Below are 25,071 nucleotides of genomic sequence, written 5' to 3' on the forward strand. Positions count from 1 at the left end.
CTTGGAAACAGATTACCCAGGAATCTTGGGTCCTCTCAATCATAAAACAAGGTTATTTCATGGTGTGGAAATCCAAACAAACCCTCAAAGGTATTCCTCAACTCCTCGAGACCAAATGGCTTCCTTCCCTCCAGTCCTGCAGGCCCTCCTCTCACAGGGCACTATTCAAGAGGTACCCCTACGTTTATGAGGGAAAGGATTCTACTCCGGAATGTTCCTGGTCCCCAGGAAAGAAGGTCCCTGAAGGCCTTTATTGGATCTGTCCCATCTGTATACCTTTCTCAAGTTCCCCTCCTTCCGGATGCTTACCCTCCCTACTCTCCTTCCCCTGATCCCTCCTCGGGCCTTCATGGTGTCCTTAGATATAAATGATACTTGCCTGCACATAACTATCCATTCACTTTTTAGGAAATTCCTTCATTTCTCAGTGGGTTCTGCACATTTTCATTTTTGTGCTTTGCCATTTGGTCTCTATATGGCCCCAAGAGTATTCATAAAGTGTCTAGTCCCAGTCATTGCCTTCGCCAGAACCCAGGGGATCCAAGTCTTCCCTTATCTGGATGATATCCTCCTCCAGGCATTGTCCCCACAGATGGTCCAATAGCACCTAGACTACACCATCTCCCTCCTGAGATGCCCAGGGTTTACCATAAACATTCATAAATCTTCTTTGACCCCCTCCTCCTAGGATCATGTGTTCTTAGGATGCAGGATTCTCACAGGACAAATGATGGCCTGTCTTCCTCCAGACAAGATTCTGGCCCTCACCCCTTATTTCCAGGGAATTCTTCCTCTACAAACTCAGTCACCCAGGAGGTTTATGAGGCTCCTGGGATTCATGGCCTCCACCATTCCCATGGTACCCTTAGCAAGACTACACATGAGGAATTTTCAGTGGTACTTAAGGACAGTCTGGAAACTACACCTGCACATTCTGGAATTTATGGTACCCCTGCTTCCCTGCCTCTCCAGGGAACTAAAGTGGTGGATTGCCCCAATTTCTGCCAATCCAGGTCTTCCTCTACATCCCCTTCCCCCCAACCAGGATCTGTAGACAGATACTTCAGACTCGGGTTGGGGGACAACCTTAGGAGACTGGAGAGTGAGGAACACATGGACCCTTTCTCAACAGAGGGAACACATCAATATCAAGGAGATGAGAGCTTTGATATTTGCCATCCAAATCTTCAAGGCTCAAATCCTCCCAGGAGTGCTGAGATGGTACACAGACAACACCAGTGTGCAGTGGTACATCAACAAGTGTGGGGGGGGGGCAAAGTCCTACCCCCTATGCAGATTGGCTCTGCAGGCGTGGGAGATTGCCCAACAGAGGCAAGTATCCCTTTTAGCCATCTACATACCTCCTACCAACAATGCGATGGCAGATGCTCTAAGCAGGTCCATGACTCAGTCCCACGATTGGATGCTAAACAGAGATGTGTTCCCGGATCTGATCCATCGATAGGGTGTACCACTGGTAGACCTGTTTGCCTCCCACATGAACAGACAACTCCCAGCTGATTGCGTCAGGATTCTCACCCCTGGGGCATGGAAGGGGATGTTTGCTTATGCATTCCCCCTTCCCTCTCATACAAAAAGTTCTGCTGAAGATTCGGAGATAACAATCCCAAATCTTGTTGGTGACCCCTTTTTGGCCAAGGGAGCACTGGTTCCCCTTTCTACATCATCTAGCCAAAAACAGTCACTACAAGTTAGCCCTCAGGATGGACCTACTCACACAGGAGAAGGGAACTCTCATACACCCCGAAATATCTACCCTAAACCTTACACTGTGCATGATAGAGATACCTTTAGACACCTTTATACCAACACTGTGCTCCAGGTTCTGCAGGAATCCAGAAAACCCACTACCAGAAAATCTATCTATCCAAGTGGAAAAGGTTTTCTCATTGGTGTCTAAAACAAGAACTTCAACCACTGGCTGTAGATTCTCCGTTGCTTCTGTTTTACCTGTGTGAACTGATGAACACTGACTTGTCATACTCTTCCATTAAGGCACACCTTTCTGCCATTTCAGCATGTTTACCTCTCTCTCCCCTCCTTTGGCTTCCAGACTGGAAGACAAGCTTTTTTTAAAAGGGCTACTACACATTAGACCTCCAAGGGTCCTTGGGATCTTAATTTTGTATTGGAAAAGCTGACCTTACCACCCTTTGAGCCAGCTAAGGACTGCAGTCTCCAACTGCATGTGGAAAAGTATTCTCTTGGTGGCCATTACTTCAGCCAGAAAAGTCTCTGTATTGCAAGCCCTCATGGTCTGTCCTCCTTTCACAGTTTTCCGCAAGGACAGGGTTTCCTTCCATACTAGCCCATCCTTCATGCCCAAAGTAGATAATGAACTTTCCTTAAATCAGGCCATCAGTCTTCCTACCTTCTTCCCTTCACCACAGTCCTCCAGCGAAAGGATCCCTCTCTCCTTGGATGTACATAGAAAACTCAGATACTATTTGGCCAAAACCAAATCCATTCGCAAATCAGATAGGCTCTTTGTCTCCTATCACCCAAGTGCCCTGGGACACCCTGTTTCCAAGCAGACCATTTCCTCATGGATCTCAAAACCTATTTCCTTTTGTTACATAGCCCATGGCAAAAGGTTCCCCATCCCAATAAAGGCTCACTCTATTAGGGCCATGTCCTCCTTTGGGACCTTCTTTATGGGTTTGGATACAGTTGCCATTTTATAAGCAGCTACATGGTCATCTGTCCACACTTTCACTAAACACTACGTTAGATATCATTTCCAAGTCCAGAGCAGGGTTTGCTAAGGCCATTATTCATGACTTTGTTGAAAATGTCTCTAGTCCCACTCCCAGTCCTTAAAAGCATGAGCTTTTGCATTCTCCCTCATATTATGGATACAGCAGCATATGAATAGAAGGACATAGTATAGTTGTGTAAAATCTTACCATAACCTTAGATGTCCTTCCCTTCTATATGATTCTGTATAGTTTCCCACTCTGCCTTCCCCCTGACACTTGCCTGACTCCTGACTACCCACTACATAGTCACTGGTTCCCACTGGCATTCAGTTCTGAGGTAGGTGCATGTTGGTACTCATCCCCTTTACCTTTGGGTAACCTCCTTTACCATTGTTGGTAATTCCCCTTCCTTCTCTATTAAAAAAAATCTCTTTCTTTTGTTTATCTGTGACTGCGTGTGTGTATTTCAGTGTGTCAGTGGGCCTTAGCTTCTTTAATGGCCAGCAAACCCTCTAAAGGCACTTCGGTTTTAAGAGGTGCCAAAAGTGTGAAAGGAAGATTCCAAATTCAGCTGGACACACCTTTTGTGTTTATTGCCTTGGTGCTGTCCATCTTCAAGAAAATTTCGCCATCTGTCACATTTGTTTCCACTAGAACCCTGACAGAGTGTAAAAATAAGCTCATTCTTAAAGGACTTCTGACTTTGAAAAGGCTATCTCTGGTCCCAAAACAGAAGCCAGCTCTTCTTCTTCCTCATCTTCATCTTCAAAACAGAAAAATCAAACTCATTCAGTTCTGATAGCATACTCGGGACCACCTTCAAAATTGTCCAAGTCTCCCACGGTGCTGAATGCCTCCTCGACACCAGTGGGAAAAGACACCCTTTTGTCGACACCGCCCTCTTCAGCTCGGGAATGGTTGCAGCCATCTCTTGCTTCGGTACCAGCTGAACACTTGGAAGTCACAGCTGATAGTTTTACCAGGGACATCTTATTCTCCCTCAGCTAACCCAGTTGCAGACCGTCCTCCCTCAGCTAACCCAGTTGCAGACCGTCCTCCAAGTCCATTTTTGAAGAGACGGCTACCAAGATCTCCATCAGCCTCTTCTATTCGGTCCACTAACAGCTTGTCGGAGTCAGACATTGAGAGTGGTCGACCAGCTCCTGGCGGCAGGGGGATTGCCTCCATCTTCGGTTCCTACCCAGGTTGGCTCTGGAACCTTGCCTTCTTTTACACCCATGCAAATTTTTCCTTTGGCTCCAGCTGAGTTTTTGAAGCCCCTGGTAATGACCATCCCGGCTTCGACTGTTTTGGTACCAGCCAGAACTTTTTCTATAGTACCAATAGTTGCCTTGCGCTCTTCTGGTTTATCGAAACCAGAGACCTCCCGGGTCCGGGCTTCGTTCCCGGTTCTGAGGGCAGGGCTCGACTTCGATTCTTTCAGAGCCCTCCATGCCCCTTGGGGCCTCAGCATATGTAAGTTCGACCCTGGCTTCTGCTTCGGAGGCAGCTTCCTCAGTGCAGGGTGGAACCATGCTTCTGAAGGAGTTTATTTTGGTTCCAGGCTCCCATCTCTCTGTGAGTGGCCTGCTTTCCAGGCTATGGAGAGGGCCTGGTCCATTGTCCCTGTCAGGCCAAGTAACTTGTCCATCCCCCAGACTGGAGCTTCCTCCAGTCTCTTCCCTGGGACAGAGGGCACAAAAGCCTCAGGAGCAAACTGCCCTGGTTATATCATCTTCAGGTACCTCTTCACAGCATCCCACCAAAGAGGTACCTTCAAAGAAAATGTGCAAGAGGAAGCACTTAGATTCCCCTGAAGAGTCCTTCACAAAGGATACAGATTTTGCTGAAGGAGAAGGTTCCCTAAAGTCACCTCCTGATGTTTCCTTCGGGGACATCCTAGAAATCCTGAAACAGAGGGGTGACTGGACTACCCTCCATCCTTCCTCAGAGGAATCGATATACCTACAGGCTTTTCACGCCCAGCCCTCTACCTCCTAGATCTCTCTGCCTGCTGACGATTTTACTAATCTAATCACCCAGTGGGTCTGGAAAATTCCTGACTATCGAGTTGATCCCTAAAAGACCTGACTAGATTCTCTTTGCCCCAAAAGACGAGCAACACTGAGCCAAGGGTATTCCTGTAGATGCTATGGTGGTAGTGGCAGCTACTAAAAAGGAACTTGCTGAAGAAAGTCCAATTATCCATCCTCCTAACAAAGAGTCTAGGACTATAAATATGTTTGGGAAGCGTGTATATGCTTCATCTACTTTCACTCTCAGGTCCTTGAATTACTTGGCACATTTTACCAGGCTTCAGAGATTTAATTAAAGAGCTTTCAGATACTTTTACAGGAGCAGTAGCTGAAGGGGTCCGAGATAAGGTAACTTCTCAGCTCGTCACCCTTGAATCGATTTCCTGTTCGTCCATGAGGCTAATTGCTCATGCAGCTTAAGGGACGACAAGAGCAGCAGGTTCAGACATAGCCATCAGGGGACACTCCTGGATGGGCTTATTTGACTTTGCTGAGCCATTTGTCTTCTTTCATCAATGCTTCGTTTGACAGATCATGGCCCCAAGGTTAAAGAGACTCTAGCCAGATGTGAGAAAGATGGGAAGACCCTTTCTGCCATGGGTGTACGCTTTTCCACTCCTCAGTGGTCCTACTCTAGGAACCAGAGAAGTGGGAGGCTATGTTTCAAAAAGACCCAAGGACCTTTCCAAGACTCACATGGCAATGACTTCCCCCAGGGCAGAGGGGGAAGTAATAATGGAGGATGCCATCCAAATGGCCCACAGAACCAGGGGTCTAGAGATTCTTTCTCTGGTAACGCCTACCAGCGCTCCTGAAAGGAGCCCTAATTGTCTTCCTCTTGAAGCAGTCTGGAGATGATTATCCCTGCACCACTCTGCGTGGCTAGAAGTGACAACAGATAGATATGTGCAGGGGATCATTTCCAGAGGGTACAACATTCCCTTTTCAGTGAAACCAATAAGAATCCCAGACATTTCACCCAGTCACAAGGAAGCAGCAGTTTTAGAAATTCAAAAACTGCTCGACAAAAGAGTCATTCAAGCAGTCCCACCAGACCAGAGAGGATCCGGAATTTATTCAAAGTTCTTTTTAGTGCCAAATAAAACAGGGGACTGGAGACTGATTTTGGATCTCAGTCAGTTGAACAAATCAGTTCAGCAAACCAAATTCCAGATTGTCTTGGTACAGTCACTACTTCCATTCTTAGAAAAAGATGACTGGATGTGCTCAGTAGATTTTCAGGATGCGTATGACCACATAAAAATGGGCAAACGCTCCAGAAGATTCCTGCACTTCCAGCTGGGAGCCAGTCACTATCAGTTCAGGGCACTGCCCTTTGGTCTCACCATAGCCCCCAGGGTGTTTACCAAATGTATGGCAGTGATAGCAACACATCTCAGACTGCTAGGATGCAGAATATTCTCATATCTAGATGACTGGTTCCTTACCATTGCCACCAGGCATCAGCTTGTAAACACGCGAGATTATACTCTTCATCTTTGTTCCATGTTAGAGATCACTATAAACTATGAAAAAATCCCATCTGGAACCATCACAACAGCTGGAATTCATTGGAGCTATGCTAGACACAGTAACCGGATTTGCATCACTTCCCCTAGAATGGCTCCAGAGGTTCAAGTCACAGATAAGCCAGATCATTCAAAACTAGAGAGTAGCAGCAAGACTCATTCTACAGGCTCTAGGTCAATGCAGCCTCTATCACTGTAGTTCCCTTGGCCAGATATCACATGAGAATTCTTCAATGGCTTTTGGCCTCCCAATGGTCCTTGTTGAATCGAAAAGTGTCCGATCTAATTTTGATCACCAATTATTGCAGAGAACACCTGAGTTGGGAGCTCCATTCCAATGAAATTGTGGTCAGGCCGTCTCTTTGTTCCTCCTCAGCTGTAGGCCATAGTGACCACAGATGCCTCCCAGATAGGGTGGGAGGGTATTATCTGGGGAAGACAATCCAAGGCACTTTGTCTCAGCTGGAGGCCAACTTGCATATCAATGTTCTAGAGATGAAGGCGGTGCTCTCAGCTTTGCAAGCATTTCAAGATACCATCCCCTTCTGAATAATTGCAGTTCAATCCGACAACATGTCAGTAGTGTGATATATCAACAAACAAAGGGAAACCAGGTTGTACCCTCTTTGTCTAGAAGCTCTCAGAGTATGGCAATGGGTGATTTCCTCCAACTGCTTTCTAATGGCAGTGCACATTCTGGGGAGCTCCAACGTGATTGCGGACAAGTTGAGCAGAACCATCCTCATGCCTCACGAGTGGTCTGTCAATTCAGTGGTGATGAGAAGGATATTCCGCCACTGGGGCCAACCTTGCTGCGATCTGTTTGCATACCCTCCGAACAAAAGTGCAGCAGTTACTTTTCCCTAATCCCCCCACCCCCGGGGGGAGTCACCCAGAGACGCTGTCCTTCAGAATAATCCTCATAGTTCAGTTCTGGCCTCGACAAATCTGGTTTCCCCTTCCTTTGGCTTCATCTACTTCAGAAACCCTGGATACTGGACCCAGCTCCAGACCTGTTTTCCCACCTGGAGGGAATGGTTCATCCGAATCTTCAGCATCTCAAGGTCAATGTGTGGCTTCTTTAGTTCCCATGATTGCCAAGCATTCCCCCCTCACTTCCCCGGTCCAGTGCATCATTGTGGCCCACCACAAGCCTTCAACAAGAAAATTGTATCAAAACAAATGGATAAATTTGCTAAATGGTCACTTGGCTATAATATTGACCCATATGCAGCACCTGTAGACAAAGCTTTAGACTTCTTAGCCTTATTCTATGAGTATGGCTCATCAGCTTCAACCATTTGGGTGCATCTTGCTGCGATATCTAACTTCCATACAGGTTTCAACGGTTCATCACTTATGTCTCATAAACTTTGTAAAGCCTTTTTGAAAGGAACCTTATTGCTCAGGCCTCCGTTTAAAGAATCCTGTGCTCCATGGGATTTGCATTTGGTACTGCAGTCTCTCATTTCTTCCCCCTTTGAATCTTCAGCCACTTGTAACTTAAAGTTCTTATCCTGGAAAACTTTATTTTTGATAGCTATCACTTCGGCCAGGAGAATATTGGAAATTCAAGCCTTGTCCTGCAAACCCTCCATCTGATATTTCATAAGGACAGGGTCTCCCTAGGACAAATCCTTCTTTTTTGCCAAAGGTTGTTTCAGAGTCAAATATCAATCAAACTTTTAACATCTCCCAGTCTTTTTTCCTAATTTTTCCAAAAAGGGAGAGTACTGTCTACAATTACTAGACGTACACAAGCAATTATGTTTTTACCTTCACAGAACAAAGCACATCACAAAATCTTACCAACTGTTTATTGCCTTTTCTATGCTGTCTTTAGGTAATCCAGTGTATAAGGTTACCTTGGCAAAATGGCTTAAGGACTGTATCACCTTTGCTTACAACAGAAAGGGATTCTTCACCTACCACGTCTTGTGAAAGCTCATTCAACAGGAGCTGTAGCAGCTTCTGCCATTTTTCATGCCAGTGCTTCCTTAGATGATACTTGTGCAGCAGCTACATGGTCATCTCCTCATACCTTTATTACTCATTACAAACTGGACCAGGCCTCTAGGGTACGTGCATCATTCGGCTCAGTGGTGATCAGAAATATTCTTCCATGAGACTTCCCAAGACTCTGTCCTACAGTCAAGGATTACATGAAGATGACAACTTCAGATAAAGAAGATATGTCTTACCATAACGCTCCATCTGTGTTGTCGATCTTCACTAATCCGTGACATCCCCACCCTTCTTCCTCCTGCCTTAAAACTCTTGGTGGACCAAATATTCCCAAAGACTGGTTTCATAATAGCGACACAGATATGGTCTCTTATCTATTGCTTCTTGTCTGTCACTGTTGTAGGCAAACTCGATCTGAGGTAATTTGGTGAGGAGCATCATGGGTAGAGCCTAGCTCGTGAGTTTTTGGAATGCACGAGCTGGAATAACGGCTGAGTCGGTTCTGAAGGCTCGGAACCAAGCCCACAGTTAAGGATTACTGAAGATTGACAACACAGATAGAACATTATGGTAAGACGTAACTTCATTTTTCATGGAACATTTGTACTAAAAGTTGTGTTTTTTCCATAATTGTGGTGTACTGTGATCATAGGATCCCCTAAAAGCATGACACATTAAGTGACTGACCAGAAGTAGTTCTGTAGTCAAGAACAAACTTGTTCAAAAAACAAAACAAAAAAATTGTTTAGGCAAAGCAAGGAGTGCTTGCTTCCTTATCATGAGGTATCCCTTGATATCAACTCATATGAAAGTATGTTATTTATGTAATGATAAAAAGTTCCAGTATGCACGGAAAATACTAGTAACCAAAAGTAATGCACCCAGTAGCCATCAAGGAAAACTCCACTTTATTTGAATCAAGCACCAGCAAAATCCATTGGTTGTTAAGCGCTTTCATCATAGACAATGATTTCATCAGAACAAGGATAATTCACATGCTTGAAGAGGTCTATATATACCTAAAAAATGCCTAAAAGACATAGGAATACTTAAAAAAAAAAAAAAAAAAACGTTTAAAAATACTTGTGAGTTTTAGTAGACAGGAAATGCACAATAATTATAAAGTCATCTATTTAATCTGAGGTCCCAATCCTTAATTTGGATTCTGTCCTTTAGGGCTGGTAATATGGAAACGTTATCATTTAGTCCTGGGAGTTGGCGGCAAGCCTGAGTTGCCAAATAAGTTCCTTTTTGGTAAGCTGATTCTTCCAATCTCCCCCCCTGGGTTCAATGTCAACTGTGTCTAATATACCAAACTTGAAGCCTTGGAAATTTGGACAGCTTAGTGAATGCCTGTACAATGCATTAGTTTCCTTTTTATTTTTTAATTCATATAAATTTTCGTAAATCCTACGTTTGAAAGATCTTTACGTCTTTCCGACGTAGTATGCCGGACAGGTATCACACATTGCCAGATATACTAACTTCTGTGTTCTACAATTACCATTCCTAAAATTGATGTTAGTCCTTAATCTGTCGCTCAATGTAGTAACATTGAATAATAGAATTTTTCGAGGATATATTATTTCTGTATTCCAGTTTGACTCATGGGGAGGTCACCCTTATATGTGAATTAATGTCTATGGTTCTAGATTATAACTACATCTATTTTGAAGGGCAATATTACCAACAAATTTCTGGGGTGGCTGTGGGAGCAGTATGTGCACCAGTGTATGCCAGTTTAGTCCTTTTTGGATGGGAGCTTAAACATGTTTTCAATAGCACTTGGTGAGCTGAACATGTACTGTTGTACAATCGATACCTGAATGACATTTTTATTCTATGGAAGGGAGACAAAGTCAATATTCCTGCATTTATTGATTATTTGAATGGAACTACTACCTTCCTCAAGTTTACATTTTCCTGTCACGAACAACAATTACCATTTTTGGATACATTAATTTCCAATAATGACCATGGCTTCAGATCTCATGTTTTTCGTAAGAGTACTTTTTGCAACTCTTACTTGCATTTCAGCAATCATCACCCCTTGTCCCAAAAGAAAAACATTGTTAAAGGACAGGCTATACGTATTGCTAGAATGACTTCCGAATACATCAATGTCAAAAAATAATTTGTTAATTTGACCAACATGTTTTTTACAAAGGGGCTATCCCAAAGACATGATAAATTCAATTTTGGATGAAGTGTATGGAGAATGGGGTAGGAAATGCAAACCCCTTTTGGGAGCAGGTCAGTTTACAAACCCACCCTCGGGTAGTCCCCAATCCCATCCTGGGTCTGGGGCATTTACAAGAGCATGTATAGTACAATGTAGAGCTATATCTAAAAATATTAAAGCTATCATGCGAAAAAATTGGAGTATTTTTAGAACCAACCAGGATATTTACCAAATTTTGGGTGACTAACCCTTTTTTATAAACAAGGTGGGAATGAATCTTAAGAAATTGGTAGAGAAAACAAAAAATTGTATTGGAAACGGGAATGGGAAAGGGACTACAAGTTGTGGTAGTTGTTCCCAGTGTAGTTTCATTTTTAGGGGAACTGTTACTACATTGAGCGACAGATTAAGGACTAACATCCATTTTAGGAATGGTAATTGTAGAACACAGAGGTTAGTATATCTGGCAATGTGTGATACCTTACAAAAAAAAAAAATCAGGCAACGTGTCAGCTAAATCCACAAAGACGAACCACCACTTAGAAGTATAAAATGATCACAAGCTTTATTCCAAAAATAAAACTGTATTAAAATGTTAGCGCTTTCGTTTAAATGAATATTAAACTTCTTCAGACATCATTTTAATTTTTTCCCTCCATTTTTTTAAAACTGAATATTGCTTTAAATGAAATGTTACTTGATTAAGAGGAAATTATGTCACTATAAGGAGATGTATTTAAAATGGAGGGAAAAATTTAAGTTTATCAACGCAGTTTGTGGTTTTTATTCAGTGTCATGGAAAGTAGCAACAGGTCGACTGATTCCCATGAGAACAATTTGTCTAATGATCGGCCAGTAAATGGAGGGACCGAAGGGTCTATAGGACAGCTAACAGCCCTAATCATGCAGCTGACACAACGGATTGACAACATCTATGAAAAGATTGGTATGAGCGGAAATACTGGCAACTTTGGCAGGCAGCCCGCTCAAAACACCAGTACAACTAGCAGCATTAATTCAGAAGTCATGTTTGACTTTACACCACAATGCCTTAGGTCACAACATAGTTTTCCTGGGTCCAGCAGAGTGAACACCAATGAGGAGCTACAAACTAACTACGGTGGGAATCAAGGAAACGGAGTATGCAGAATGGAAGAGAATCGACTGAATTTTAACAACGGCGTGAGGAGAGAGGTGCCGAAATTAAATGACTGGTTAACAACAGCATTCTCTTTCAAAGAAACTCAAGGAGAAGGGACAATAAACGGTAAGCTCTCTGACTTTGATAACAAGCTCATGCAATGTAAAAAATTACAATTGGAGAATGCTTACCTAGGTGAATGCATGAGAGTGAAAGTCATTCCCAAGGGGTTGCGTATGTGGCGCTTCCCCACAGGGCTGATAGAAAACTCTGCATTGCACATTGATTTGCTCAAGCTTTTTGATAGATTTGGTTATGAATTGCCAGAACTGCTTGTAAAAAACAACAAAAAAGTAATAGATGAATTGAGCAAAGAGGTGGCAGTTTTGGATAATGCCATTAGGGAAGACAATCAATATGAGCAATGTAAATATGAGCATCTTCGAATTTACAGCAGTATAGACCAACATATTGAAAGGCTCAAGAGTGGAAAGATTGGCAAATTGGAAAGTGTTATAAATGAATATGCAAATGGTTTAGCATATCCGAGACCCCCAATTTCCCAGAATCAGAACAACAATAATAAAAATATAAACAACAAAAAAAAGAGTAGCATATGAAAGTATAACAGAAGCTGGAGAAATGGAGAGTCATAGTGATAACCAGAATTTCTATAACCAAAACTACCTGGCCTTGAGGGGATTGGAGAGGATTAAAAACAATAAAAACAACCCGCAGCAATATGTAAACCAGCAACAAGCGGGGTTTCAAGGGGCGAGGCCCAAAAACAAACATTGGAGGACTTGAATGTTTATGAATATGAACAAAATGACATGATCAGTATCGTTGGTGTTGATTCTGACATCAGAAGTGAAAATGAATGTGTTATAGTGCAAAATGAAAACGAAGATTTTTAAGTGTACAATTTTTCAAATGTGCATGTTGATGGTGAAGTAGCAGATTTACTTGCTAAAGGGATGACATTTGTGCCCGCAGTACAAAGCAATTTCACGAACACTGTTTTAGATTTAAAATTATATTTAAGGAAAATTAATTTGAAATTGCTGTACCATAGTAGAATACTGAGACATAGTAGTATGTATAGTATTAGTAGTACATACAACCCACCCCTCCATCCCAGATTGTTACTTTATGAAAAGATATGTGAAATAGATCTTAAGAACTTGAATAAGTATAAATATGATAAGAAAATTGTGAACAACTTAAGTGAAAATTAACAGTTCACATTATCACATTTACAGAAAGAAAAAAATACGAATAATGAAACCGGATAAGGGTGGGGGGAGGCAGTCATCATCGATTTATATGACTAAACAACAGAATGCAAGGCATCTAGGATATGGATACGTATCAAAAAGTTTCCTTGAATTAATTGAATGGAGCATACAAAAAAGTTTACATGCAATTAAATGACATGTTTATAGATAGAAGGATTGATATAGATTTGTACAATTATTTAAATGTTTCACCTCCTAGAGTTCCAGTATTTTTTGGGACACCAAAAATACATAAATCTATTAACAATCCACCTATGCAACCACTAGTCGATGGAAGAGATTCCATCACATCGGCATGTGCAAAATACATTGATTTTGAATTAAAACACATTCTGAGAAATGAAGAGCAAATATGTAAGGATTCTTGGTCCTTCTTACAACATATGAATAGCATAGAATATAACAAGGAAGACATATTGGTCACTATTGATGTATGTGACTTATATACAGTCATTCTGCAGGATATAGGAGTTGAATGGACTAATGAGATGTTACATACAAATGACATACCCCAGGATAAAGCCAATTTATTAGCAGAGATGCTTGAATTAGTTTTGAACAACAACTATGTTGTGTTTAATGGTAACTACTATTTGCAAAATAGAGGCATCGCAATAGGATCACCATGTGGGGGAGCATATGCGAATATCATCATGGCATATTGGGAAAGGAAACAGGTGTTTAATACTGAGTTCCATAAATATCTTGAATCTTATTTCAGATTCCAGGATGATATAAGTATAATTTGGAAAGGGCCTAGAAGCATCCTAGAAGAATTTCTGGAGTATATTAATGGAACAGCAACCTTTTTGAAATTCACATGGAAAGTTATGCTTGATTTCATGGAGTACTTAGATATTAAACTCATAAAAGACAACACAGAGGAAAGATATATAGCACAGCTATACAGGAAGGAAGCTTATTTGAATAGTTTATTGCACTATAACAGTTCCCATCCAGCACACCAAAAAAGATCTGTGATAAAAGGGCAGGTAGTTAGAGCTGCCCGGATGATAACAAAAGAACAAGACTTCATTGAAGAATGCACCAATCTACGGTCTATGTTTTGTGCTAGGGCATACACAGGTGAATTCATTGATGAAATCATAGAAGTCAGAATCAAAAGAGACATAGGTAATTTTAAACCCATTTTACATAAGGAAAACATTTTAAGTGAAATGAGGACACATGATATAGAAGAAACAATAATAGATAATTCTGATTCACACAATACAAGATGTGGTTGAGAGAAACAGTAATAAGTTCTCAGAAGCACTGATTATAACATATAGTGAAGACTTCAGACTACTTAAATGGATTTTTGAAAAAAACTGGGCCATATTAAATGAAGAAGAAGAGTTTAGAAACATATTAGGTGTAAAGCCATGTATTGTTAACAGGAGAGGGAAATTTTTAAAAGAATTAATCCAGTATAAAGAGAATTTTAGCGAAAGTGTCCTGCATGGCATGAGGAGGTGTGATGCATGTAAATGGTGCCACAAAATAGAAATTAATAATGAATTTATTATAAGAAACAAAAAATATATGTTTAGCTTTTTACATAGGAAAGACGGAGAGAAAACTCTCCCAACGTGTATATCTAATGCCTTGGCAAAGCATGTAAAAGACCAACCAAGGCACCAATTTAGCTACATCATTATTGACAGTGTAGTAGTAGATGATAAAAAAGCATGGGGCTTGTTATTAGAATTGAGAGAGCTTGAATGGCAAGTAAGGTTACAAGCAGACAGCTGGCCAGGAATCAATGAACGGAGTTCTATAACTCCAGTCTTGAAGCTTAATGCATTAAAAAGAAGTAAGATAAAATAAATGTGTTTCACAAAGGAAATAAATAGATAATTTGTGATGAATTTAGAGTTGAATAAGGTTTTATATGCATGAATGGGGCAGCATTGTTGTGTTTTTTTTTTTAAACTGAATATTGCTTTAAATGAAATGTTACTTGATTAAGAGGAAATGATGTCACTATAAGGAAATGTATTTAAAATGGAAAGAAAATTTTTAAATGATGTCTGAAGAAGTTTAATATTCATTTAAACGAAAGCGCTAACATTTTAATACAGTTTTATTTTTGGAATAAAGCTTGCGATCATTTTATACTTCTAAGTGGTGGTTTGTCTTTGTGGCTTTAGCTGACATGTTGCCTGCTTTTTTGTTTTTGTAAGTTTATCAATGCAGTTTGTGGTTTTTATTCAATGTGTGATACCTGTCTGGCATACTACATCGGAAAGACGGAAAGATCTTTCAAACGTAGGATTTACGAACATTTATATGAATTAAAAAATAAAAAGGAAACTAATGCATTGTACAGGCATTCACTAAGCTGTCCAAATTTCCAAGGCTTCAAGTTTGGTATATTAGACACAGTTGACATTGAACCCAGGGGGGGGAGATTGGAAGAATCAGCTTAGCAAAAAGGAACTTATTTGGCAACTCAGGCTTGCCGCCAACTTCCCCTCCAAGGACGAAATGATAACGTTTCCATATTACCAGCCCTAAAGGACAGAATCCAAATTAAGGATTGGGAACTCAGATTAAATAGATGACTTTATAATCATTGTGCATTTCCTGTCTACTAAAACTCACAAGTATTTTTAAACGTTTTTTTTAAAGTATTCCTATGTCTTTTAGGCATGAAAAATGTTTATATTTTATACATACATTCTTTTATACACTTTAAATACAAAACAAAAAATTATTTTAAAACTATGCATTTTCATATACTATGTTTCACAAGAGCTGTGCATGCATATACATAGACTTTTATATTTGAGAATTTAGTATTTATTTTATATTGGAATATGTGTCTTTAAGCAAGTTTTTTCTTAATTGATTGATTTAACCTAATTTATTAGTTTAATATGTGCTAATTTTTTAGGTATATATAGATCTCTTCAAGCATGTGAATTATCCTTGTTCTGATGAAGTCATTGTCTATGATGAAAGTGCTTAACAACTAATGGATTTTGCTGGTGTTTGATTCAAATAAAGTGGAGTTTTCCTTGATGGCTACTGGGTGCATTACTTTTGGTTATTTATGTAATGAAATACCTAACACTGTCCTCTGCCTTCCTGCTGTGTTCTCTAACAGTTTCCTATGAAGTTTAGGAGTAAGTTTCAACACTATGCATTGATCACCAGACAGTTTGCTTTAAGTGCACAGCTTTCCTCAGAAAAGAAGGGGTTTAAAACTTCACCTGTTGTCCATTGGTAGTTTAGTGTTGATTGCAGTCATGTTCAAATGCCAGAATGAAACATATCTTCACTTTCCACTGAGGAAATAATTTACTACTGACCTTGGCTACAAGGGCTGGGTTTTCATCCCTGATACTTATGTACATCTGACACAGGTAAAAGTTTTCCTTTTTATGGTGACTCTCCTTTGCCCTGTCTATGGCTTTGGCCTCTGTGTGTCCATCTCGCTCTCTGTCTCTCCACCTCCCTCCCTTCAGTCCCTTTGTGCCTCCAGCTGTTTCATTCTTTTGAATGTTTTGATATTTCATCTCCAGCTGCAGTTCCAGTTTCTTCAGTTCAAACTGTACTTTGAGGTAGTCTGGGGATGGATTTAGCTGGTAGGGGTTTGGCTGTGTGGGCTTTCCAAGTTTCAGGAGGAGTATGTTTATGGCTGCCCAATAACCTTTTGGGTTAGAAAAGATATTCTGGAATCAGGTGAAGACATTTTTTTGTCAGTTTGGATGAGTTTCTTGGACAGATTTCTCCTTTGTCTATACGTCTTGTAGGAGGTTTCAGCTTTGACTTTATATCATTGCATCCCTGCTTTATCTCTTTCTTGCATCACATGTTTAGCATTTCTTGTAAACCAAGGGGCTGGATTAGATTTGACATGTTTTTTGTCTTACTGGAGCCTGACTATTGAGAACTGACAGAAAGTAATAATTAAAATGTTCAACTTCTTCACATAGAGGTAAAGTTTTTTTTAGGGAAGACCAGTTGATTTGCCTAAGTCTAGAGGTAAAGGAGGTTAAATTGAACTTTATGTGGTTTTTTAACTAGTTTGTAAAATATGTTTTTATAGTTTTTGGTGCATTGCCAGATGGCGTGTGTGGGACTAAGATAATCTTTATTTAGCTGGAGTGCTTGTTTGACTTGCTTGCTGTTCTCTGCTTGACTGTTGCTGATCCCTGCATTTGATTTTTCCCATCTGCCTGTTGTTGTACTCTTAAACTTGGTGGCTTTTGAGTTGCCGGCCCCTATTATAAATATGATTTTGGACACTCTTCCCAGTCCCATCTCATCAGCTCATTCTACTGAGTACAGAGGGGGCAGTTGGGAAGGTCCACCCCCTTAGTCTCTTAAACTTGAATTATCTTCTATTTCCTCCCTTCCCACTTACTTAAAAATGCACTTTATTCAGCTGCTTTTCTGTATCTGTGCTTCTTCCCACTTTATTACTTTATTTTGCTTTTTGCTGTTTGTTCTTGAAGTGTTCAGTTGCATATATTCTGCTGCTTTTGTCACTACTTATTCGTAGCCTGATTAAATTGTAATTGTTATTCTAAGCCTCTTAGTTTTGATTTAAGCACTTGGGCTTCAAACTAGTTATTTTACATTGGGAAGTTTGTTGTCTAAACTCTTGTGGCAGGAGAGGTAGCTTACATCTTTCTAAGTTGGGAATTGCTGGGTGAAGGCTTATTGTGTCTGTTATTCTGAAAGTGTCTTACTTCTAGTTTAAGCATTTGGGCTTCAGGCCAGTTATTTTACATTAACAAGGTTTGTGGTCTACACTCTTGGAGGAGAAGGTAGCTTCCACTCTTCAGATTTGGGAATTGCTGGTGAAGGCTTATTGTGCCTATTATTCTAAGTGTCTTTGTTCTGGTGTGTGGTCTGCACTCTTGTGGCGTTACTGTCCAGACACATTTTTTTAAACTACTAGAGCATCTAGTTTGCTCATAGCTGAGTGTTGCTCATCAAGTTGCTTGTCTTACTGACTTGTTCAGTATTTAAGTTTTCCTCACTCCTTCCTAGTAGATCAGTGGCCACATATATGCACTTCCCGACTCTCTCTGTGGCCAGTCTGGTTGAGATGGATATTCTGAGACATTGTAGCAATTGCCTCATGCACACTGACAACCCACTTATTCTTAGTAAAACAGATAGTATGCAAGATGTGCAAGTACACTTTAATGCTGGAGGCAAAACTCTCTCATACAATCAAAATTAATCCTATAGAGGTTGTCAGTGACACTTGCACCATGTCTACTGCACAGGCAAAGACCCTACATTTAAAACTACTTGTGTTGAGGCACTTACAGATAACCTTCCTAAAACACTAAGGCCTCTTGCACAGTCCAGTTAAAGAAAGGGTCCTCATTCTTCACATAAACACTCTGTTAAAACACCACCCACAGCTACAGTAGTAACATTGTATCCAGTGCCTCCAGTGCTAAGCTCTTAAGGCAAACCAGCACACAACCACGTTCCTGGTCATTGGTGATTCTATAGTGAGGCACACCAGTGTCCCCCTCACTTGACTGAGTAAGGAGAGAGTCAGGGTTAGCTATCTTTCCAGGGATAGGTTCCATCAAGTCGCAAAGGCACTCAGGTCATTGAACCACAGGTACCAGTATGACTCTGTCATAGTCCACGTGGATGTTAATGACCTGAGATGTACCTGCCTTGACTATATGAAGAGAGGCATGATTGAGCTTGCTGATTGTGTCTCTGGCAGGTATGAGCCTAGCACTGAGCAACATAATACATTTTCCAAGGATGATGCCATGTTACCAGCAGAAATGATTGATTTTAACAATTGGCTTAGCTTCTGGTGTCAATCCAGGGGCTACAATATTTAACAGCCTGGGAGGACATGGTTGACAGACCACACTGCTTTGCCAGGGATGGTCTGCACTTATCCCCTCTAAGCTTTCAGATATTGGCAAAGTCCTTTGCAACCCCCATAGGGTCTTTTTTAGGCAATGCCAAACTGATAAACCTACCAACTTAAATGAACCTGTGAAGGAATATCTGAAGGTGGTACTGCTCAATGCTAGAAGTATTAAAAAGAAACTCCACTCCCTGTAAGCCTTCCTCTCCCTGGAGAGTGTAGACATCTATGTAGTAATGGAGACATGGTTTAAAGTCACTGAGAGTACCCTAGCAATGCTGCCTTTCATACCTTTAGACCAGCTACTACGCAGGATGGAACTAAAGGTGGAATGTCAGTCTATATTAAGACTAATCTCACATCCAGACAAGTGTATATCATACATGTGCAACCCACCATAAACAGGGTGCAGTACCATATCCTTGCAACATATATGTCCCTCTCAATAATGGTAAAAAACACCCAATTCCACGAAAACAAAGCAAGAATTAAAAGTAAAACGGGAAAAAAGACTAAAAAATGACTGTCCACACCAAAATTGTAGTTGAGCGCTTTCTTTCGTTTTAATATAAACAAACTTCTTCAGAACTAACAGACAATTCCATACATCAGTTTAAATACAAAAATTTCAAAAAGTTCACTAATTGATAACCCAATTAACTTCCATTAATCTAATTACTTAATTGTCTTAAAGACTTTCTTAAAAAAATATATATGTATATTTTTGTATAAAAATATATAAACATACATTCATATACAACAATTTCACATCCATTTTTAAAATGACATATTATTATAGTAATATTTGTACTTATAAAAAAGCTTAACTTAATAGTATAATCTATTATTTAAGAGACATTTAACATTTAAAGTCTCATTCAGACCAGGAATTTGGTCTGCCTTTAAAAATATTTGCCATCTTAATTCTTTAATTTCAAGAGCATTGTTAAACTCTGTAACAAAAGGGTTAAAGTCCATTCCATTCAATACAAATAATACAATTTTTTTTAAAAATTAGAACACTCTAAAACATGTTTGGTTAACACATTATTGCTGTCTTTGTTTTTAATAGCCAAATGGCGGTCATAAATTATTTTGTATGGTGCTCTTGTGGTTTTTCCAACATAAAAATTGTGGCAGGTGGAACACGATGCCAAGTATACTATACTACTACTCTTACATCTACCTTTACTGACCACCATCCTTCTAATATGAAAACAAATATATATTTTTAGATGAATCAATGAACCTACATTGTCTGCAGTTGTGGCAAGCATATGTACCTGTAGGTCCTCTGACAGTTCTATGTTCCCCTATTTCTAATATAGACTTCAGACTTGCAATCTTTTTGTAAATGAAACGTGGATGATCACCTAACACCCTAGCTAAGTCCCAGTTTCCTAAAATGACTTTCCGGTTACTAGAAGTAGCCTGTTTGATGTTGTTACAATCTAAACTAATGGGGATAGGAAAGGCACATTCCATCTTCTTTTCACTGTTGCTGTTACTATTATTATTAGCAGTAAACCCATTGGTTAAAATTGGTGGGAATTTTTCCATCCTAACCAGTAATACCTGTTCCAAAATTTCCTTTAACTTGTTATATGGATAGCCTCTTTGGACAAACATAATTAAAAGTTTGTTTGCCTCACAAATGAAATTTTTGTTTTCTGAAATCATTCTACTGAGATGTATAATTTGTCCTCTGACTAAATTCAGCTTCATGAATAAAGGGTGTTCACTTTCATAGTGGAGAAAGTTGTTAGTATAAGTGTCTTTCCTAAACACTGTACTGATAAATCTCTTCTCTTCGATATTCATGGCTATATCCAGATCCAAGAAGTGCACATTCGTGCCAACTCTACTTAGTACAAACTTAAGTTCCAGCACGTCTGTTCATGTCAACCAAAAATGAGTTTAGTTCATCAGCAGACCCATTCCAGATGAAAACCAAATCATCAGTAAACCTCCTATATAAGGAGACATGTTTAAATCTCTCCAGTTTGGTTAGAAAGGACAATTCCCACCAACTTAACACTAAATTAACGAAAGAAAGTGCTACTTTTGCTCCCATAGCCACCCCACAAGTCTGACGATATATTTTCCCATCAAATAGAAAAAAATATTTTTTAAAACCAACTCAAGTAATAAACTGATGGACTGAACCATCACATCTTCAAATATACTGCATTCCTTTAAAAAACTTTTTACAGCTTCTATACCCAAAGTTCGATCAATGGAAGTGTACAAAGACACCACATCTACAGTAACTAACAATGCTTCTGTACCTGAAAATGTGTAATTTTTTAGTAAGTCCAGAAACTCCCAAGAGTCTTAAAAAATAGGGAGTCTTGACCACTAAATGATTCAATAAATGATCCAAGAAATGAGAAATAGTAACAGTTTTACTCTTTTTAGCTGACACAATAGGTCTGAAGGGTGGTTTGGTTACATCTTTATGTATTTTCGGAATTCAGAAAAGAATCCCCAACAGAGGTTCCTCAACATAAAGAAATTCATAGGTGCTTAAATTAATGTAGTTTTTATTCAGTAATTCCATCAAATGTTGGTCTATATTGTAAAAATTCTTTCAAACTGTATCTTTACTGACTAATTGGTAGTTCTTTTTATCATTTAATAATTCTTTCATGTGTGTTTGATAGTCAGATATTTTCATGATAACCAACCCATTCCCTTTGTCCGCTTTCATAAACCCGAACTGCTGACTTTTTCTGAGATCCACTAAAGCTTTCATCTCTCTTTTGTCTCCAAAAAGATCTTTTATTCTTACTCCTGCTATTGCCCATCTAAGTTCCTTGATTGTTACAAATACACCTAATGTCATTTTCACGTAATTCGTTAAAGACATTGTGTGGGTGTTAATTTTGGATTAACACTACTAGGTTTTTTGCAGTCAGTGTTATTCCTGTATTCTGTCCCATCAAATGCATATTTGAGATTTAATTTTCTAATATATAACTTTATATCCAAAATGGTATCAGTTAATGGGGCTTTAACTTGAGGGACAAAGGAGAAGGCTTTCTCTAATACTTTTTTCTGGACCTCATTAAGAATTAAATCACTTAAATTGTAAATTTTGCATAAAGGCACTATCTCTTCTGGTATTTCCCCTTCCTTCGGTTCCCCACATTCCCCTTCCCCTTGTTTATCATCCCATTGTTGTTTGCCTCTGGTGACTTGAGGGGAAAAGGGTTGTTAGGGCCATGTGAAACATCAGTATTGGAACTAGTGCCTTCCCTTGCTTCATTTAAATCACTGATATTTTCCATACCACTGTTCTGATTGTTTTGAACATTATTACCTTTATCTGTATTTCCGTTGCCCTTAAATTCTCTAAAATTACTGTTATTACCATTTTTAGCCAATACACTTGATTTCGTGTTCAAAATAAAAGCTGTATTATTGGCATAAGCTAAGAGCCTCATGCTAGTTACTTTCATTTTCTGTTCGTTAAACTAGCCATATGTCTTTGAAGTTTTGGTTCAATTCCATCATATAAAGACTTAAATAAACCAAACTGATCATAATTTAAAATGGCTTCATTCAGCTCACTAATTTCTTGTTTCAGTGCATTTATCTGACCACAGTTATGTTTAATTAACAGTTTTAAAGCTTCAATACCTGCATTATTATACACGCTTACAAGCTCTTTGAAAATGCAGTCAGTTTCTTTAATGCCATTTGGAAACCTGTAACACCTCAAACCAAACGACACTTGTTTACATTCTACACATGTCTGTAAGTAAAAATTATCATACTCAAGTGAACTTAACTTGAACATTTTTTTTTCCATGGTGAGAATACTTGACTTACAGATCGGTGCCCTTGGTTCCAGCCTGTTATTGTCCACAGGGCTTACAATGTTGTTGAAAGTACTTCCAAATGTAGCAAATGGGTTAACCACATCCCTGTTGATGAAGGACCCGCTATAATCCACCATATCACTCGAAATGATAGTGGAATCACTACCGTAACTTTCAGAAGAAGGCTTCCTGTTGCTTTTGTTCACATTTAAAGGAGCCGCTGCAGAACTAGATGAATGGGAAAAAGTCAAAAGCCTATCCAAGACTGTCTGAGCTTTTTGGATAGCTTCTGTTAAGCTGTTAGCTATCACACCTACATCTTCCAATGTGTTGTAGGTGCTCAAATCAAGGTTGTTGTCTGTATCTCAAACAGGCGACTCTTCCAATTGAGAGGGCATCACTGGTCCACCGTTTGTTTCAGTAGCAGCTAAAGTTCAGTCTTACAGGTGACAAAATGTGACTCAATAACAGTAAAAAACACCCAATTCTTTTTTGTTTTGGACACACATACCTGATGAAGTATTTATTTGATACGAAAACGATCTTTGTTAAAAGTTGTATATTTATTAATATTTATTCTGGTAGATGTCTTTAGATCTTTTTGTTAGTCATTTTTTAGTTAGTTTGGTTTCTTAATTAATAGTTATGATTAGTTGGTTAGCCTATACGCTTTCTAGATTCAGTTTTAGTTAGCACAGTCTCTGATTACACTATGGTGTTAAGGGAAGTGTGACTTGGCTAAAGGAATGATTTTAATGCTTTTATGGTTCTTAACAGAACCACCCTCTATAACTACTCCCTTGCTCCTAACAACCTGATTATATATATAAGGAATATTTTTGATGCTTTTCATTATACTCAACTAGGATCACTTGTTTGTGTGTTTCAATCAAGGATATTCCATTTTTAACTTAACTGTGAACTACTTAGTATTTTCTATTTGATTATTTCAGAGCACATATTTTATAGTTATATTTTACAGTTCGATTTTTATTAAGTGAACTAAGGACATTACATAATTCAGGAAGTGAACATCACATCCTCCACACTGAGAAGTTTCTTCTTGGTTTGTTTTGGACCCAGTATAGGTTACACTCTGGGTTTTTCTGAGACTTCAAAGGATACCACGGATTTACTGCCAAACCCAATGTCCTGATATGAAAAGAAACAAAAAGCTGCTCACATTTTAGGATAGCCTTTGTCTTATTCAAATAGTATCTGAGCTGTCTGTGTAAATCCAAAGTGTGAATAACCTTCTCACTAGTAGATTGTGGAGAAGGAAAAAAGCAAGGGAGCTAAATAGACTGATTAAAGGACAACTCATTGACCACCTTGAGCATAAAAGAAGGATTAGTACACAGAAACACACTTCTACGAAAAAACAAAAAAGGAGGACCTACCATCAGAGCCTGAAGTTCAGAAACTCTCGTGGGTGAAGTAAGAACAATCAACAACCCAGTCTTCCAGATGCAGTGTTGCAAAGAGGAAGAAGAAGCTGGCTCAAAAGCAGCCTGAGCTAGTTTTTTCAAGGACAAAATTGCGGTACCAAGAGGGAGGAATAGGTTTTCTTGGTGGCCTAATATGAAAAGATGCCTTTAAGGAATTGTTTGACCTCAAAATGAGAGGCCAATGGTTTGTTCAAGGGCAGACAAGCAGAGACTGCTGACAAGTGAGCTTTAACAGAAGGATATGCTAGGCCAACATGGAGAAGCTCATGTAAGTAAAAAAGGACCAAAGGGACCCCCACTGAGAAGGGATCATGGTTACGCTTGAGATGCTAAACAGAAACTCTCTTCCATTTAGCCATATAGAATTTTTTGGTAGTGGTTTTCCTGGCTTCCTGCAGAACTCTAAGCACATCCTCAAAAAAGTGTTGCCTAAAAGGGATCAAAATCCTATCACCCAAAGTGTCAATTGAAGAGAGTACAAGTGAGAGTGAAAGAGATACCCTCTGTCTTGTGTGAGGAGATCCATCCAGTGAGGTAACTTGTGATGATTGCCTCTGGCCAGGTGAAAGAGCAGGGCAATCAGTGCTGTCTGGACCAAAATGAAGTTACTACCAAGATTCTGGGAGAGTCCTTCATGATCTTGTGCAGGGCCCTCCGAAGCAGAAGAAGGTGAGGGTAAGCATATAGGAATATTCCCTTCTATGAAAAGACATGGTGTCCACCTTCCAAATCAAGGGACTAGGGACTCTGGAACAGAAGTGAAGAAGTTGCCTGTTCAGAGGGGAAACAAAATGATCCACTTGAGGAATACCCCACCGATGTACTATGTCCAGAAACACCTCTCTGTAAAACTTCCATTTGTGAGGTTGTGTCCTGGATCTGCTCAAAGAGTCTGCCACAGAGTTGTATTCTGAAAGGATGTAGATGAAGGGATATAGATCATGTGAAGGGTTACCTGATCACAGATGGCAAAGTACCAGACTTGAAGGGCTAGTCTCCAATGAAGATAAGACCTTGTGCTTCCCTGTTTGTTGCTGTACCACGTGACTGTGGAGTTGTCTG

General features: G+C 39.7%; 1 protein-coding gene across 1 annotated transcript in view; it reads left to right on the plus strand.

Moving 5' to 3' along the window:
* NIT2 (nitrilase family member 2) overlaps window positions 1-25,071 on the plus strand; it is a 570,156-nt gene that overhangs the window by 469,059 nt on the left and 76,026 nt on the right. The gene's annotated exons all lie outside the window — the stretch shown is intronic.

Source organism: Protopterus annectens, chromosome 5.part0 (genome assembly GCF_019279795.1).
Source record: "Protopterus annectens isolate FY-2018-M chromosome 5.part0, PAN1.0, whole genome shotgun sequence".
NCBI lineage: Eukaryota > Metazoa > Chordata > Ceratodontiformes > Protopteridae > Protopterus > Protopterus annectens.